This window comes from Sphaeramia orbicularis, chromosome 22, assembly GCF_902148855.1.
Source record: "Sphaeramia orbicularis chromosome 22, fSphaOr1.1, whole genome shotgun sequence".
Classification (NCBI taxonomy): Eukaryota; Metazoa; Chordata; class Actinopteri; order Kurtiformes; family Apogonidae; genus Sphaeramia; species Sphaeramia orbicularis.
The window spans coordinates 33,967,389-33,986,379 of record NC_043978.1 but is presented as its reverse complement, the minus strand read 5'-3'; positions in this window follow the sequence as shown (position 1 = coordinate 33,986,379).

The following is an 18,991-nucleotide window of genomic DNA, read 5'->3' as shown; positions in this document are numbered from 1 at the left end:
CTCAGGCTCCCCCTTATCGTCCCAAGTTTTTTCTTCTTTATTCATGGAATATTCCTGTGGTAATCTGTAGCTGTTCAGAGCATCCCCCACTGCTACAGCAAGATGGTAGACTCACACCTGAACTTTGATACTCTTTAGAATAATTGCATATCAGCATACAGCATCACCGTGGTGCACACCAAACAAGCTCTTATGCATGGCAAAAACCTCACTGTTTGCATAAGCCCATTTATTATGAGTGATAGCACTGCCTTCACTGACATTTCGTAAACTGGAAGCGCCTAATCTTGTTTGGGCTTGATACTTATTAAAATACCAGAATAGTCAGGCAGTGGATGTCCAAAGCAGAGCTGGCCATGTCCTGATAGGCGTCTTGTTTTTGGTTACAAATATAAATACATTTGTCTTGTGGCGGGCTGGCTGGCTGGCTGGGTGCGTCTGTGTCCGACACGCTGTCCGAGGTGAGAGGAGCCCTGTGGCTGCTCGCCTCAGTCACATGATTTATGATCTAAAAGCATAGAGCACGAAGACATGGCTGAATATGAAAAAGTTCACAACGGCTGGCCAGAGAGCAGGCCTGTCTTCCAGCCCTGTAACCCTCCACAGCTGGCTCGAACAGCAGGGCAAAGGAAATCCTGTCAATATCACATGAAGACCATCGGATGTGCGCTTCTGTGGAATAAAGGCAGGTGGAGGGGGCCAGTGATGGTTATGCGAGGTTAGCAGCTGAAGACAGGTGGGGGGTAGTGTTGCCGAAATAATTGAATTCTACAATGGCTGGCAGATATCTGAATGTGACTTTGTGCAGCTCCAATCCTTTATCCCTTTCCAGTCCGAGTATTGACAGCTAAAAACAACAGCCATTATCTGTTAATTACATTAACATTTTATCAGCGGTGGGTTGCTGGGGTGCATGTCCCGCAGCTGGAAGATAGCTGTCAGTCAGCAGCACAAGTATGGAGGGGAGTGGAGAGAGGGGGCTAGAGGATCTGGCCCTGGAGGAAAAAGGGCCTTCTCTCTGAGCTGCCCTGTTGCCCCCACACCTCTGCCCCTCCAGGCCTAACAGGGAGGGGGCTGACAGGATCTCGGCACCACCTCCTCAGTTGTCCTGTCCGCAGAAGACAGGAAAAGATAACTGCTGACACCTGCCAAGCTATCCAACCCCAAGGCCAGAGATTCAAGCCAACTACTCAGGACAATGGACTGGAGACACATGTAGACGTGTGATCAATGTCACACTGCAGCTCTCAGCCAGAACTAAAGGTGGAGCTGTTGCTTTTGCAGCTCTTTGTAACAACTGTAATTGTATTGGACTCTTTTTCCCGCTGTCTATCTGTGTATATCAATGGACACTGCTCTCTGGCTCTGTTGGCCTTGCAGCTCTTTTCTCATTACAGCTCTCATATGTTTTATTTATGCTGTCTGTAGAGTGTCCAGCTCTGCCTGGGCACGGCCGCTGGTGGCAGTGCCAAACAGAGGACAATAAGAGCTGGTGCCAGCTAGTGCTTCAGGACTTGGCAGTGGACTTGTCAGTTGGAGAAGGGAATGATGGTTTCGGCTCTGCCTGCAGGTCTTTTGGGTGATCCACAGACCTCAATCGCATTACCCTCTGGCTATGGGGGATCTCACCGTGGGGACTTGGCCCTGCCCCTCCATGCTCCTGGCTATGTTTATTGATTGGAAGCTGACTTATAACTTAATATTTCACCTGCTTATTTCCCCCACTGAGGCTGGTTCCTGTCAGAGGGGCGACGGGGGGGATCAATGGGAACCTTGTCTGAGCAGGGGAAGGTCCTGGCAGGGGTCGGCCGCTGATTGACAGGAGCCCTGCATCCAGCTGGCAGCAGGACAGCTCACGGTCAATGAGAAAAGCCATGTCACTCCGACCATAGTGGATCTTCTCACAATTAACAGCGTTATCGGGTTTTTTCACAGGTAGGTGCTGCAGTGTCCAGTCACTCAGGGGTTAAGGACCAGAGGCTGGGCTGAATGCACAAAACACATTCACCATACACCAAACATACACAAAAAAATGCTAAGAACCACTGCTGACAAAGAGAGAGTAAGAAAGAAAGAGATATCAAGTGTAGTAATCAAAATGAAAAATGGGTCTCCAGCTACTTTAAACAAGAGCTAATTTATCACCAGAAAGTACGGATAAGTAGCCGAGTTGTTGCCGTTCAGTAAGTACCCGTTCTGCACCAAATTATTCCACCCCTGCCTGCGTGCAACCATAAATCATACACTTCCACACATCTTTTCCTATTAGCAGCCGTGCTAGGCATGGGCGCGTGCTCAGCTACCAAACACAGACTAATAGGCTACAACTTTTAATTTTGAGAATGCAACTCCCCCTTCAACGCTCCCCTCCTCCAATCGTTCATTTTCTTGCCCCCCCTTTTCCAAGCCCCCATTGCTGCTCCTCACAGCACAATATTCACATTATCACATACAGGAGCATTACACAATCATGTTTATCACCTGGTGCCCACTATTCTGGAGCCTGATTGTAAATGCTGTCCTCCCACTAGTCCTGGTTTTTCTGTGGTGTGACTGGGGGGCTTCACATTACAGACAGCAGCACAGCCCACCGCTATAGCTGATCTATAGCTCCAGACACAAGGGAAACACCTGCAGAGGCCACAATCCCCAGATGTAGACTACACCCATCAACACAGAGGACTGATAAAATGTGAAAAAAAAAAAAAAAAGAAATAAGGAGGAAATAAAATCAGCTGGAAAAAAGAACATGGTTGCATTTTTTTTTTTTCCAGACTGTAATATTGACCTCTCAAATATATATATACAAGTAATTATCTTTTTTGTCAAGGGTGTAATAGACAACATTTGAGAGTGTTTATGGGCTTACATAGATTTTGCATGTGTTTCATCCTCATTTGTTGATCTTAGCAGCATTTCTGAGGAAGTTGTAGCTATCTTTGCGCACTGTTGACACTGTAGATGAGCAGAAGGGACTCAGAATTGAGCACAAACCATCCAACCCAAGTTTTCTACAAAGTACCAGTGTACAGGCTATTATCATGGATGCAAGTAACAGAGACAGTTAGGAGGCATGGTCATTTGTTAATGTACTTTCTGACCCAATCATACATTGAAGCTAAAAAAAAAAAAATTGACAAATGTTGATTAACACATAAAATTCTACATGTACATATTATACCCATATGTAAGATTTGATCATTCTCATCTGCTCACATGATGTTTACGCTAGAGTCTATTTTGCATCAGAAACCAATCATTTGTTGATGTAAGCCAGCTATATTTCTAATCAAACCTAATGACCTTCTTGATGGCCTCTATCTGTGGTAAAAGCCTGCAGACTGATTTCTACATGGAATATTTGGGTTGTTTTTGTTTTCTGTTCCTTACACGTGCCTGACAATGCCTGTCCTTCTGCTCCTCTTCAGAGAATTAGTCACTTTTCCATTGCCAGTATCAGCTTGGTTGGACTCTGCACAGCTTGGCTCAGTTTGGCTGCCACCATGTTGAATTTCTACAGCAGGTATAGTACTTGCTTATAGTAGTTGCTTAGCATGGCATAGCAACAGAGTATAAACAATTGTAATGTTGACCTCAGCGTGACTGTAGATACAAGCAGGGCAACAGAAGAGGAAATTGATGAAAGATGAAATTTAAAACTGTAAGTTGTAATTTCTGAAATGAAACACATTTTTTTCAGGTGAGAAAATAGATGTTTAAACTTCAAATCTGCAGTCAGGTTCATTTACTGCAACCATTTCTGAGATTTCCTGCTAGCTTGACTTGTTATCCCATGTTGACATGAGGACACATATATGTATCCATATCAACGTTTCCGGTTCAAACAACTTGTGATCTGCATGATTTGATGTCACATTTATTATTACTTTGGCCCGAATGGAACCTCAGTCACTGTGATGACAGAAATAATATAAAATAGTATCTGATGGTGCCTGGTGGTCTCTGCTGTCACACAGTTGAAACCCACCCAAAGCTGTGCTGAGTTGAGATGAGTTGACGATACAAGTAAAGAAAAAGTAGCATATCTTTAGACATAAGATAAAATAAGATAAGATAAAATAAGACTTTATTTATCCCACCATTGAGAAATTTCACAGTTAACAGCAGCAACATACAACAAGCAATCACAGAGAGAAAAGGCTGGTAGAAAAACCACATGAGTGAAAATTAAAAATATAGAGAGAAAATTTAAAAATTTGATGTTAACATGATGTTAATGTAAACAATACAGACTTCATCAAAAACTTAGATGCACAAATTTTAAAGATTCTATCTTTAAAAACCAGTATTATAAAGGAATATAATGCAAATTACATTTCTGTGCTACTGCTGTTAAAGTACATTGTGCTTTTCTGACCTCTGACGTCAATGCTTTAAACTGCCTCAAGTCAACTATATGAAATAACCTTATAGGTTTATCTTTGAATGAATACATTCTATAAAATGCTCTACTCCCACATTCGCATCCCCCTCCTCAGTGGAGTAACAACAACAGCAAAACAATAGCCAGTGCAATAAATTCATCACATAGAGTTGTGAGTTCAACTGGGAAGTCCCAAGGAAGACAGCACGCCAGCCCCAGTCAAATGCTAAGGGGATGTTATACGTGATGGATGGAGTCTTTGACTTCCAGTAGAAGTGGCATGATGGCCTGGCATCTCTCTGAAGTGCTCCGCTCGCATTGTGACCAAATCCTGTTATGTCCCTGTTTCATTGTGGTGACAGCATGAGGAATGCTTGGTTTTGTTCTCCCCACTGTTGCTATCCATCATCTGTGGAGAAAGAGAAAGAGAGCGCAGTGGCACTTTGCTTTCCACCTCCAACCCCCCGCACACACACACACACGCACACACACACACCTACACACACACACACACACACACACACACACACACACACACCTTTCCTCGCACACTCCTCTCTCTTTCTCTCTGCTGAGACATCCTATCTTTGCCACAGTGCACCCAGCCCCCTCGTCTACACGTGTGCTGTTAAATTATCCCTCCTGTTTTTCACATACTCCACACTTCATTCCAGAGGAGCTCTGTTTATGGGCCATAAGAAGGGACAGAAGAGAAGCTATGTGCAGCAGCTCTATTCAGAAACACTTAGCTCGTAGAGACAGCCTCCCCTTCCCCAATCAATCTGCTACTTAAAGGCGGATGTAATTTGAGCTCAGTCAATGTGCTTGGTGTTGAAAGCATCCTGCCTGGTTTTCCTAACCTGAAAAAAACCCTAATGTCCAAGCATCTAATTAAAGCTTGAGTCTCACTTGATTACATTCTGGAGCGGTCAATGGGTAGGGGGTGTAATAGTTTAATTATCGCCACCCCCCCACCTCAAAATGGTTAAAGCTAATATTTAATTAGAAAATAAACAGAAATAGGAGGCCTTGGTATCCAATCACGATTAATGAAGCAGAGCGAGGACCTATATTGTAATAATGGGGGAAACTCCCAGCTTATATTGCACCATAAAAGAATCATAATTAGTCAAACGTAATTAGCAGAACATTACAGAATTGCTAGACTGCGCAGCAATGCCTTTCATGCTTGTGTGAAGAGAAAGCAAGGATACAACTAATCAATGGGCCAATCATTCAACTGATATGGGTAGTATTTTACATACAGTAGCAACCCCCAAGTAATTTTACTGTAACACAATACAGAAAAACAATACAGATAAAAACTGACAAGAGAATTATTATTTTTCTTTTTATTAACTCTACATCTAGATTATCACTTAAAATAACGCATCATCTGAGTATTGTTGTGTCAGTAAGAATAAAAAATAAGTTGTATATGGATATTTATTGAGAAAGTATATGTAGATACACTGTTGTTCTGTTGGCTAATAAGTATCCGGGGTCTGGCTCTGCATACGAGTGTGTTAGTGTGTATGATGCAAGCTCAAGTGTTGAGATGTTATCTCATAAAGAGGCTTATAAATGTACAACTATCTCATGTCACATAAAGGAGCCCACTGATTTATTCCTATTGATCAGCTGCCGGGGGCCGCGACAGCCTTGTAACGGAAATCAACACTCCCTCACAGCCAAAGCAGTCTGCCTCTACACTGAGACATATGCACAAGTCGTCTGCAGGACTATATGGATTAAAATGGAAATTATGCATGATTTCTCATGCTTCACTTGAAACTAACTCTATGAGCGGAAATTCAACATGTTTTGTAGAAAGACTGGTGGACAGGTGGACACACAGAAACACATGAATATTGCAGTAGGAACCTGCACAAGTGCTCCATCCCCAACTTTGGCATGCTTTTAAAAAACAAGTAGAGTAAACTGACACCCAAGTTTACTGTTTATGTGACATCACAGCTGACCAGTGCTAGACAATGACCCTCAACCTGTCTCTGTATGGTGCCCCAGAGGTGTCATAAAACCTGGGCAGGGAGCTTTGCTTGGGATGACAGAGTGCCAGGCGCTCTCCCACCAGGACCTAATTTCCCCCTGTGAAAATGGATAGCACGTCCATAGCGTAGCTTAGTTTAAAATGCAAAATGTGGACATTATCTGGCATGGAGATTCAGCGGCATCCATCACACTATGCTAATGCAGCCCAGTGGTTAAGATATTCTAATGTAAGCCACCCTGGAGATGTAGAGGAATTAACACAAACAGAGCAGGGCGGCGGGAACACAGAGGGGTCAGGAGATAGGACAGAGGAGCTACTCCTGAGACAGGCGCTGCCACACAACCACACACACACGGGATCAAACAAAATCAAACACGCAACAACGTTTCAGAACATTTGCAAATGCAGACATACTCATAATACACATTTACTTATGCACTTCATAAGCAAACACATTCATGTGAGTATTTGCGGGCACACAGTCAAACATACGTCAGTTTAAGTTTATGTTAGGACTTATTTCAATAAAATGTATCATTATATCTGACATGTACAGCGCAGACAAACAGACAGCAGAATAAATCCAAATTCCTTTCAGGTTTGCATGCATTGTTGTCTTCATTCATACTTTTTCTCCTGAACTGCAGCGGTGTTTCCATTCATATTACAGCTGCAGAAGCAGTCAGTTTGTTTTCCCCATCCTCCTGCTGGGTGTTTAGGGCCTGTGCTCCCTACAGAGTTACTCTCCTCAGCTTAGCAGCGCTCATGAAAACCCTGTCCCAGTCCCCTGCTCTGCCTGCCAGAGCTGTAAGGGAAGGCATTATTATCATTATATTAATGTGACATTAATTGCTTTTACTTTTTCACTCCATTAAGTGTGCTCTATCTCTTTGGGAGCCTGGCCAGATGGTTTATCACTTCCCGTGCTGTTGGTAGCACCATTAATGGGCTAAGACACTGGGCTATAAAATAATTGCGCCGCAGTGTTGGAAATGTTCATCGCGCTAATTGAAAAGTAATTGCAGAGGTATAGTGCAACTGTCATGCCATAAAAGCCTGTCATAGGAGAGGAGGAGGGCTTTCTAGTAAAAGGCTATTGTTTGCTCTTCACACACACTACAGCAAGTGGTCAAAGCAATGGGGGAACAGCCTTTATGCAAAATGTTAACAGGGGCAATGATCCATTGAAAACATGACTCTTTTAATCTCTATCGCCTCACATATTAATGTAATAAATATATCACAGCAATTCTGTTTTATAATATAGTGATTTATATCATCTTAGTATTTTGTTATGTCTGTAAACCATGTCTACATATTGTAAAATTAACACTGTGAGCAAGAGTATATGAGTCAATTAAATGAGTAAAATGCGAATGCTGGTCTTGTGATAAGACGTTAGAGAGCCAGTAGAACCTTTACATTACCAGACTGTACAATGAGGAGGTTCAACAAGAGATTGGCCCAAAATCAAGCCAGTTACATAAGGAGTTTTTCAGCTATTTCTCTTTCACAATCTAACCTCTGATTTAAAGCTAATAGTGGGTGGAAGCAGAGACTAAACAACTTTGGGGACTTATATTCTGACTTCTGCTCATAGTCACAGCAGATAAAACATTTGGTGCATCCCATCCCACATATCTTGTTGCAATATAAATCAGAATTACAATTTCAATAACCTCAGCGCCATCATTAATGAGATGTGATTTACTTCTAATGAACTTTGGATATTACATTGCAGAACCATGAGTATTAAATCGTTAAAGTATTAATGTAACATTATAAAATGCCATTAAGCTGGCGATTAATCAGCTTGAAAAATAAAAGGAAAACTTTTACTGCTCCAAAACCTATAGATTTCTCTTTTTTATCTCTGCAGATTTTGCCTCATTCTTTTAATGTTAGTAATTTAAACGTGACTCCATAAAGAATCTATGAACTTTACGGTCAACAACACAGTAAGTATGATATTAAATGCAATTAAACTGTAAAACTAAAAACCACTTGTCATATATATTACATGCAGCATTTCAAGAAGCGTTCTTTGCTGAAATGCAGAGCTGTGAGCAATCAGTGTTTGTGTATTTATTGACGAGAGCTTGTTGTTTGAGGTGATGCCGGGTTAACGGAAGGGCCGGTGGGCATTCATCTAAGCCGTCATTACTAAAACAAAGCAGCCTCTTGCTGCTTATCAGCCCCTCATCGACTCCCCTTCGAGCCCCTGTCGCCCAGCCAATCCGACGTATCGACACCCATTGACTGGGACTTGAGAAAGAACAGGATGGTGAACTTGTCTAACGCAGATCAGGGTCAGGGCGATGGACAGGAGATGGAGGATGTTTGTTTGTGTATGTGTGCATCTATACCAGACCCACACATTCTACTGCATCCAATAGTGCTGCGTATGCTCCAAATCAATGACATAGGGTGAAAATTAGGCCTGAAATTGGAGTGATTGATTCTAGAGGTTATGATGCCATGTCCACTGATGCTTTTTGATTGGCTGTGCTCTCCTTACTTCCAAAATGTGTGTGAGATGTAAACTCTGTGGGCTGCTTTAAAGAAGAAATATATTTCCCTGTAGGTCAAGCGACCAACATGAACTGAGAGCCACCTCAACCCCTCACCCAATTTCCCCTCCCTCCCTTGTTCTCTCTTTCTTCCCAAGGTCAATATCCTCAACAATTAGTCCAGGGAGGAGGAGTAGGATTTGAAGCATGGTCGCACCATCTCCAAATGCCCCCTCAAGGGCTTCCGGGGGCAGCAACGGTATGTCAGACCAAAGTGAAAAGTGTACCCATTCCCTCTTTATGTCTCCATTTGCCACCCTCATTAGGGCCATTCATGAGCACTTAGAGGGCCCCTGTACATCCACACATCACCCCGGTCAGGTCTGTCCTCTCCGAGTTGCACCTTTCCCAATCAAATAACTATCATTAAAAGCCCATATACGTGAGGGGGGTGTGCATGTGTGAAAGAGAGACCGGCAGAAAGCAACAGTCACCAAGATAGTTGTATCTACGGCAGATAGTGTGGTCATACTAATGCAATATTGATTGGTCCCAGTCACTAAGGCACCAGAACAATAGTCCAGTCCTGCAGACCACTGGTCAGTCTCCCAGCAGCCTCCTCTGTCTCTCCTCCCTCCTTTGGGCTGGATGATGATCCATACTGCTGGAGCTCCTGTGCCTTTTCTTACAGCTCAGTGGCCAATAATACTACGTACAGTACTTGGGCAGATACCACTCCTGATCAAAATTTTAAGACCGGTTGAAAAATTGCAAGAATTCACATTTTACACTGTTGGATTTTAAAAAGTAAGAGGAAGAGTTTCAAAATGCAAAAAGAAGAAATGGGAGTGAGACAAAAAAAAAAAAATTGAGAAAGCAATTTATTGCAAATAACAATTAAACTGAAAAAGACTGTTCATCAGCCGATCAAAAGTTTAAGACCACTGCTCAAAAAAAAAACCCCTAAAATAGATACAAAACTTTCAAAAAAGGAATTCATTTCGGCATGCTTGATGTGAGTGTTTCCAGGAGGCTAGTGGGAATGTTGCTCCTATCGGTGAAGGTGGCTTCATGGAGGGCATCCACTGTCAGGAACTGATGTCCATTTTTGTTAACTTCTCTTGCCATTCATTCTTAATTTTCTGATTTAGATCAGGGGAGCACGCAGGATGGTCCAGAAGAGTGGCATTATTCCTGTGTTCTCAGTCCTTGTGAACTGCAGCGTTGTCCTGTTTTCAAACCCAGTCATTACCACACAGACCAGGGCCCTCAGTCATGAGGGACTCCCCCTACAACATCTTCACATAGCCAGCCGCAGTTTGACGCCCATGCACAACCTAAAGCTCCAATGTTCCACTGAAGGAAAAAGCACCCCAGATCATGATGGCGCCCCCCCTCCACTGTGCCGTATAGAAAACTCTCAAGTGGGATCTCCTTGTCATGTCAATAATGTTGGAAGCCTTTTTTTTTTTTGTCTCACTCCCATTTCTTCTTTTTGCATTTTGAAACTCTACTTAGAACCCTCTTAAGATCCAACAGTGCAAAATGTAAATTCTTGCCATTTTTCAACTGGTCTTAAAAATTTGATCAGGTGTGTATTACAAACTTTAACTGAGAAAAAATGCAGTCATCAGGATGAGGTCATCCTCTACAGTTTTGGGAATATTATGTGGCTCTTTATCATCTTCCTCACTGCCGATTAGTGTTTCAGACTATGATATTGTACCTGATCTGCTGGTTAAGGAGCTACCAGATGTAAAAGCTGCAGGAGTTGAAATATGGGTGAAAAAGCACCAGAATTCTTGGTCCAAGTCAACTGGCTTAGTATGAATACAGACACTTCTAACAGTTCATGCTGTTTATAGAAAATGAAGCCACTTTTCCAAGCTTCCATGTTGAGACACAGAGTACAACAGCAGAATCACATCCAGGGTGCGTCTGACAGAATCGATCAGTAATTGCAGCTATCAATCATGTGTTTACCCCCCCCACACACACACGTCTGTAAACATGTAGGGGGGTTAGCCTGTGAAACCTGCCTCATGGAGTAGGTTTTCTACGAACTGAGACCACAGGAGGAACAGATGCACCTTTCAGACCACTTGATATGCTGAATGGTCATAATGGATTTTTTGCCCAGTGACACTAAACAGCTTAAAGGGATTTTTCATTGCTGTTTCCTAAGATATCACATAATTATTTACTAATTACCCCACCCCCCAAAGGGGAGGCAAGGGGTATTGTTTTTGGTTCAGTTTATTTTGTTTGTTTGCTTGTTTGTTAACAGTCTAGCGGCAAAACTATTGGTTGAATTCATGCCAAATTGAGTTTATAGATTGCCAGTGACCCAGAATAGATCGGATTATATTTTGGGAAAAGTAGGTCAAAGTTTCTATTTTTTATGAATTTTTCAAATGTTTTATTTTTGCATTTACTTATACTGGCCGAAATTTCAAATGTCTATTAAAACATCAATTTTGTTTCAATTATATTCAAACTTAACACATATATAGAGGCAATTGATATGCTGACATCAGCACACACATAGACATGATGACATCAGCTGGATCGATGCCAAAATAAGCTACAATACGTACGAGGGGCGGGGTTTATTGTGCCTCACACCACTTGTTCTGTTTTTATTGAATTACAATTTCTGTGTACTTTTTCTTCAAAGAACTACATTTAATTCTCTTTTTCCCCAAAAAAGGATATATATATATATATATATATATATATATATATATATATATATATATATATATATATATATATATATATGTGTGTGTGTGTGTGTGTGTGTGTGTGTGTGTGTGTGCGTGTGTATGTATGTGTATATATATATATATATATATTTCACATTTTCACCATTTACACTTGAGTTTTTCCCTGCATATAAAAAAATGTGAATAAAAATAGCTGGATTGAGAGACACACTAATGATTCCCAATTCCTAAATCTACACATTAATTAAGGTGGAAAAATAACCAAACAGGATGTCTGGTTATTTTTGAACCACTCATAAACTCGTAAAATGTGGAGTGAAACTTTGGAACAGTCTGGACATCCAACACAAGCAATGCCAAAATATCCACTGATTTAAACTGTTACACAAAAATATGGTCTGGTCCCAGTATAAAGATGGAGGGTCTTAAAACTGATGTTACATCAATATTCTGTCTTATATGTTAATATGTGCTTGTTGTTCCTCATCTAGTTGGTATGTGTTGTCCATTACCATCTGGTATTGTTCTTACCATTGCTGGTATGTGCTGCCCTTTACCATTAGTGTAATTGTAGTTTTTTTTTTTTGGGGGGGGGGGGGTTCTTACCATTGTTGGTATGTAATTATTGCTGTTCTTTACCACTTGTGGTATTGCAGTTTTTTTGTTTTTACCATTGTTGGTATGTAATTATTATCATGTAAGTTGACGGTTCACTATTACCTGTGGTAACACCACCAGGAATGTACTTTGTTTCTATTTTTTACACACATTTTGGTTATGCAATGTAAATACTGTCAAATGAGTTTATTCTAATTTGGTATAGGCCTATTTTGTTCTATTTTGTCCATTGTTCTGGCTTGAAGTCAAAGGACATGAGTGAGTATTTAAAATGTTATTATGTTCAGTTATTTGATGACGAGAATGGGGGTGGGATTAAATAAGTTTTTCTTCTTCCCACTCCTTTTCGAGTATAAATGAATGATTTTTTTTATTTTATTTTTTTTGGGGGGGGGGGGTTGTGAATTTGTTTGTATTCTATAAATGCTCGAAATAAACAAACAAATGAATGGATTTCAAGTTGAACTTTGAACTATGGTGAAGTGACCGTCACCATGGTCACAGGTATGTGCTTGTATGAAGTTTGTTTTAGAATCTATATCGTTCTAGTTGTTCAGTTTGACCCAGTTTCCAACACCCACGGTAACAACCCATACAGCGTCTTCTTTATGGAGAACTTGGGTCAGTATTTTCACTAAAGTCTGTTCTTCTATGGCAGCAACGGAGTACAACACGACCTACCGTTAGCTTCAAAAAGGAGGGGGCTAGCATCAGCAACCCAGACTCCAACACAAACTTCTCATAAGCACAAATAAACGTTACACTTTGAACCTTTAAAGTGAACATAGGCTCCTATGTGTCTGTAAAAACCTACACGGCAGCATGTATAGATGTTACTGCAAATTCAGATGTAATGGACACTACTGTGTTAAAGTCTAAGGTCAACATTTGGTTTGTTGGTTTAGTAAAGTTATGAAGACCACACATATGCATTTCTCAGTCTCTAAGATACGATGTGAAACAGAAGTTTGGGGTAACAAAAACAGCTTCTATAAACCAAAGCAATAGTGTTTAGTGTGACCTCCCTTTGCACTTAACATGTCTTTAACCGTTTTTTATCAGACAACATGAGATTTACTGCATTAATTTCTTGATGTTTTATATCAGGTTTCATTCAACACTTGTCTCTAACTGTTTGTGCTGCTTCTCGTCATGGGGTCAGGGGTAACACTAAATAGTGATTTTAACCTTTACAACCCCTTTTTAGATCAGTTTTTGTGTGTCTTCTAAGGCTGTGCACATATTTCAGGTCTTTTCATTTTGTATCTGAAGAAAAGAAAATGAGAAATAGACACGTATGATCTAAAAAGACTATTTTACATTATTGTATATGCTAATAGTAACAGGTAAATCCTATGTCTTTTTGGAAGTTAACATAATAATGAAAAAAAAAGTGCAAATAAACAGGTGAAATAACATGTAAATAATAGTAGTTGATGAAATGAAAAATATTCTTACAATGAACAATTTTACATAATTATTAGTATTCAGAAACATAGCAGATTAATAAAAGCATACTTGAGCTTACCTTGTGCTTTGGTGCTCCAGACAAAAAACCCAAAAAACATTAGGAATCATGAGCAAATATACAGGACAGTAATGGCTGATAAAGTCAGATGACAAAATCTATGTTCTTCTATTATTCAAAATCTATATGTTTAAATAAAGTCCTTAAATTTGCAGTATTATACCACTGTAAAAAAAAAAAAAAAAAATCTCTGCTTTATCCTCTTTACCTCTTTTTTCTCTCTGCAGACGCCACTGGCCTGTCAAGCCTCAGAGGAAGAGAAAACAAGAACGGGGCAGTCGTCAGGGAGGAAGAAGAGTGTGAAAATACAGCGAGGTGAAGCAAGTACAAATGTTGAGCTCAGACAAACTAGTCCCCTGTGAGTCTATGTGCTGTGCTACAGAGCCAAAAAAAAAAAAAAAGACAGAGTCATTACATTCAGCTCAGGATTTTCTGTTTGTTCTCACAGTGGGCCGCTTAAGTAGAAAAAGTTGGTTAGTCATTCCTGAAAATTTGCTTCAAAATACAGGGTATTGACGTCATTCTGAATTCCAAATATCTGAGAGCATTTCTTCAGTTGTTTTGTCTGGACAGCTGTCTCCTTCTGTACTCTAGACCACACACAGAATTAAGGGATTAAAGGGAAGTTCATAATATCAAAAAATGCACCATAACACTTGATGTGGTTTATGGTAGAAGCAGGCAACTGATTTTCTTGATGCCTCAGCTGCCTGAAAACAAAGAGCAGAGGATTTCATTTTTGATTCAAGTGAGTGATTTGCATAGAAAAGTTCATAAGCACGGGACATAAGGATATGGTCATAAAAGACGGCAATAAAAAATGTAACTATGACAGAATATTAAAAGTGGCAGTAAATTGAAGGCAGGCTGCAGAATGACCCTTGCAGAGTGACTTCCTCGGTTGGGACTGCTAATCTCAGCCTGTGAGAGGGGCACTCACTGTACACAGAGAATAAAACATCTCCTGCCGACCCCTGACAGATATGGTTGTCTCTCACACTTTCATCCTGCTGGATAGTTAAGATTTAAGATAATGACACAACGACTTTCACGTTGATGCCGACATTGAATCTTTTTAAGAGGCCTCCTGCTGCCGAGCCGGGACGGCCTGTCAGCCACTGGCAGTGAAAGAGTTGAATGTCTTGCGCATACTCGTTTTCCGATGTCAGGAAGAAATTGTTCGTAACATCGGCCCCTCACACTTGTCTCAACTCATTTATTTCAGCCAAGGTCTATGGATATAAATAAAAGGAAATGTTACTGGAGCATTTAAACTCGGCGCCAGCCTTGAGACCAGTAATGTAACCACATATCATCAAAAGTGCTGAATCTCCCTTTGTCACCACACATGACATGCAATTCCTCCAAACATATTCACGTTTGTTGCCATACATACAAATAAATAATCACAGAAAGTCTGGGCAGTCTTTTAAAGCTTTACAGTAATACTGAGCGTCCATTAGATGCATTCTGCAGTTTCTGGAAATAGACCTTTGGAATTATTTGCCCCTGCAGCAGAAGTCTTTCCTTTTTATTCTGTGAAGAGTTGCACCTTTAAAGTAGCTTCTCCTCAGCTGGATTAAAAGGTTTTTGGATGTTTGGGAATCATGAATGCAGTTCAACAGGTGGTCCATAGATGGAGCTCTTCTCATTAGAATATACATTTCATTACATTACAAGGGTGTCCTCGGGTAACTGCGCTGTCCTTCATTCTTCAGCAGCATCCGTAGAGCTGCAATATGAGCTCTGCCTTTACCTGCTGTCTGTTAGAACATAAAGACAGCCGAATAGCACAACTTATAGAAACAATTACTTGCTGCTTTAGAGGAGAAATATTCAGATATGAATAAATTTTTTTTATCTTAAAATTATATAGTGACTACTTTAATAGTTGTGTTTCTCTGCCTTACTTAACACACTGGACCCCTTGTGAATGAGTGTCAAACCACAAACCACCGGGTCCCCGGAGCAGTATGACTTAATTGAGCTATCCTGGGAAATCTAATTACAATAATGCACAGAGGATTGTGTAATATTCCCTCTGCTCCTGCTCTAACACCTATCCCTCACACACATGCACTCTCACTCACGTGCTCACACACACAGAGAATGAAGGGGAGGGTGAGAGACATAGAGACGCTGATGTGTTAGGAGGTTGTGGTTAGGCACAAACTGCAACAACAGTAAAACATTTCATAGGAGATGTTTTAATCACAATTCATAGGCCAGTAAACCTTTAAACAGCAGTCAGCTCTGCTGGGCCGGTGAGGACAAAACAATGACAGTGTTATATGGATCAAACAGTGGAGCATGTACGCAGGGGGGACAAAATGAAGCTGTCTTTTCTTTGTTTCCTCAAATGATTTATTTATTAATTGTTCCTCAAAACTTGTGAGTGGAATCTTGCAAAAGAGAAACAGTTGAGGTGACGGTGGAAATGGGACACGTGACAATAATTTTAGAACAAAGCTACACTCAATTTACTCATTGGATATTGCAGTGTACAGCTGGGCAATGATCATATACATATCACTGTAGAGAGTTATTGAGCAAATCACAGCAATCCAAATGTGGCCATATGCAGTGTATATCAACACTGCTAATGCCAAGAGACACACACACATACACATACATAAAGCAGTGAGGTTATTGGGATTTCTAAAATAATCCATCCTGTATCCGTGCACATTGACAGTGTTAATTCCACTGAAAAGTGTCCTAAAATGCCTGCCAATATGTGAGCTTTTTCAACACAAAGACAATCGCAAGAGTTCTGGCGCTGTACACTGGAGGTATTGATGCTTGTCAGGCATCGACAGAGGCAACCTTTGTGTCTGGTACAGACTGACAATGTACCTGGCTGCATTTACTTGCAGTGACACTACAAAGGGAGAAGACTGGACACTGACTGAACACTGAAATGGGTGTATAAATAACTGAATACATTTGTTTGATTGTGTAAGATAAAATGTAACTGTGAATTCTTGTAGCAGGTTGTGTGTGGCGGAGAAGGAGAAGCATATTGAGGGTTGAAAGCAGATGTGGTTTGTGTATATTTTCTTATAAATTCAATATGTGTGTGTGTCTGTGTGTGTGTGTGTATGGTTTGTTTGTGATTGAGTGCAAGGTCAAAGGGACACAAGGGAGATGGGGGGGGGGGCTAAGAGGGGGTTGCTACTGTGCCCAAGGCCATACCCACACAGACGGACACCATATTGAAATTAGCAAATGGACTGCATAGTGTCGCTTGCTGCCCCATTTGCGGTCCCCTTTTCTCCGAGTGATATACAGATGCACCCGGTGAAGGGACAGCACTGTTTCAATACGGCAGCAGGGTGGGGTAGATTTGGAGGGGGACAGCGGCTAACCTCCCCCTGTCCTAAAATGAAATGGGTCGCCTCTTATTTATTTACAACATGTTTTGCACTCATCCCATAACACTGTAAATTACCTGCATGGTCAAGGCTCCTTTCTCAGGCAAGGAGAGAGAAGAGAAAAGGACATAAAACATGTGATCTATATGATATTTAATTCAGGAATCACATATGATCTGTCAATTTCCATATATCACACTTTATGAGTCATATTTTAAATACAAAATCACGTTTATGAATATAAATGTATGAATTACGAGCGGTCATATGTGTAATATGATGTACAATATGACTATAGGCCCCAGACAGTGTCTTGCCAATATTTATGAGATTTCCACAGTATATCTCGTAAGAGGATAAGGGATGGGTGATTTCCGTACTGGGGTCTTAGGTGGTTGATCATGTATCGAGTGCAGTCTCATCATGCTGTTGACTGTTCATCTCCTTCTGAAATACAAATGACATGAAACTGACAACAAGGATGATCACAATAAAAAACACAAGGCTAGACATTTTACATAAAACCTGTTGGATTTGGTTTGTTTGCTACATAACAACTAAACACTTAATTATACAGCAAAGAAGGCAGCTACTGAACAAGTGTGTGTCTGTGTGTGAGTGCAGTAAGAATTCCATCAGAGGAAACTCTCCCGGGACCAGACCCGGTCTCCAGCTGAAAAAAGCAGGGGCCTCCTCCATTATGGCAAACAAGTGCATTTGCTTTAAGGCCAGTGGAGATTTCTAACCTTTGCTTGACATGCCGAAAAGGTCAGGCCCATCTGTGGCTTCCCCCTGGATTTGAGTCTGACCATTTCCTCTCTGCTCCTGAGGACCACAGGAAACCCCGGGAATCATGGGTCCAATAGGCAGGCATCCCTATTCACACAACGGAGGGTCAGCAATTCTAAGTCACAGCTCATTCATTTGGCTCGATGCTATGAGTAACAGTGTTGAGGAGGTTATGAAAGTTAATTATAAGAAAAGTAATCAGAGAAGCATGTGCAAATAAAACAATTTTACCTCTTCTCATGAAATGATTGTGAAAATATAATTTATTCTTGATAGATAAAGTGTACCTTGACTCAGTATGTAATTATTATACCTGGTCAAAGGTGATTGCTGATGTGTATAAATAGGAATAAAAAGAGGAATGTGACTGAAAACAAAATTATTCCAACTTCCTGAGCAATAGTGCAATTATTACCCCAAGCTGGACATCTTTCACTGGTGGAAAATCAACAATATTTTCCTTCCAAGATCAGAAAGCTGCAGAGTTTTGGTTGATATCCATGTTTTGAGGACTTTTCAGCTTCATTACCCAGTTTAAAACATTTATTAGAAAAGAAATCAAATGTAAAACAAGGGAATTAGTTTGATGAAGTAAATCCTATCCTAATCATGAACACTATATGGCATTTACAGTGTACAAATAGAATGGGAAAAATAACAACAATTGTGATGTTTGATTTATGTATAAAATGAAAACTTTCAGAGAAAATCTGAACATAGAACAATCACACTGGTACACTCAGCTGAAGCAAATGTCTTAATATAATTCAAAACACAGGCCTGATTCTCAGTAATAACATGGTAATTGTGTTAAACACCTGTGAAGTGAGCACACACAGCACTCAGTGTGAGTTTTTCTCCGTTTGATGGACGTATCCATGCTTATCAATGTTCCTTATCTCCCTTCATTATTTCCAAACCAGTGGTTAAATTGGAAAAGCCCATAAGAACGTGTGAATACATGGCAGAGGCAATAAAACAGTGGGAGAAGAGCCCCCCCACATCCCACAACAGTGTTTTCCTTAGGTGGAAGGAGATACATTCAGCA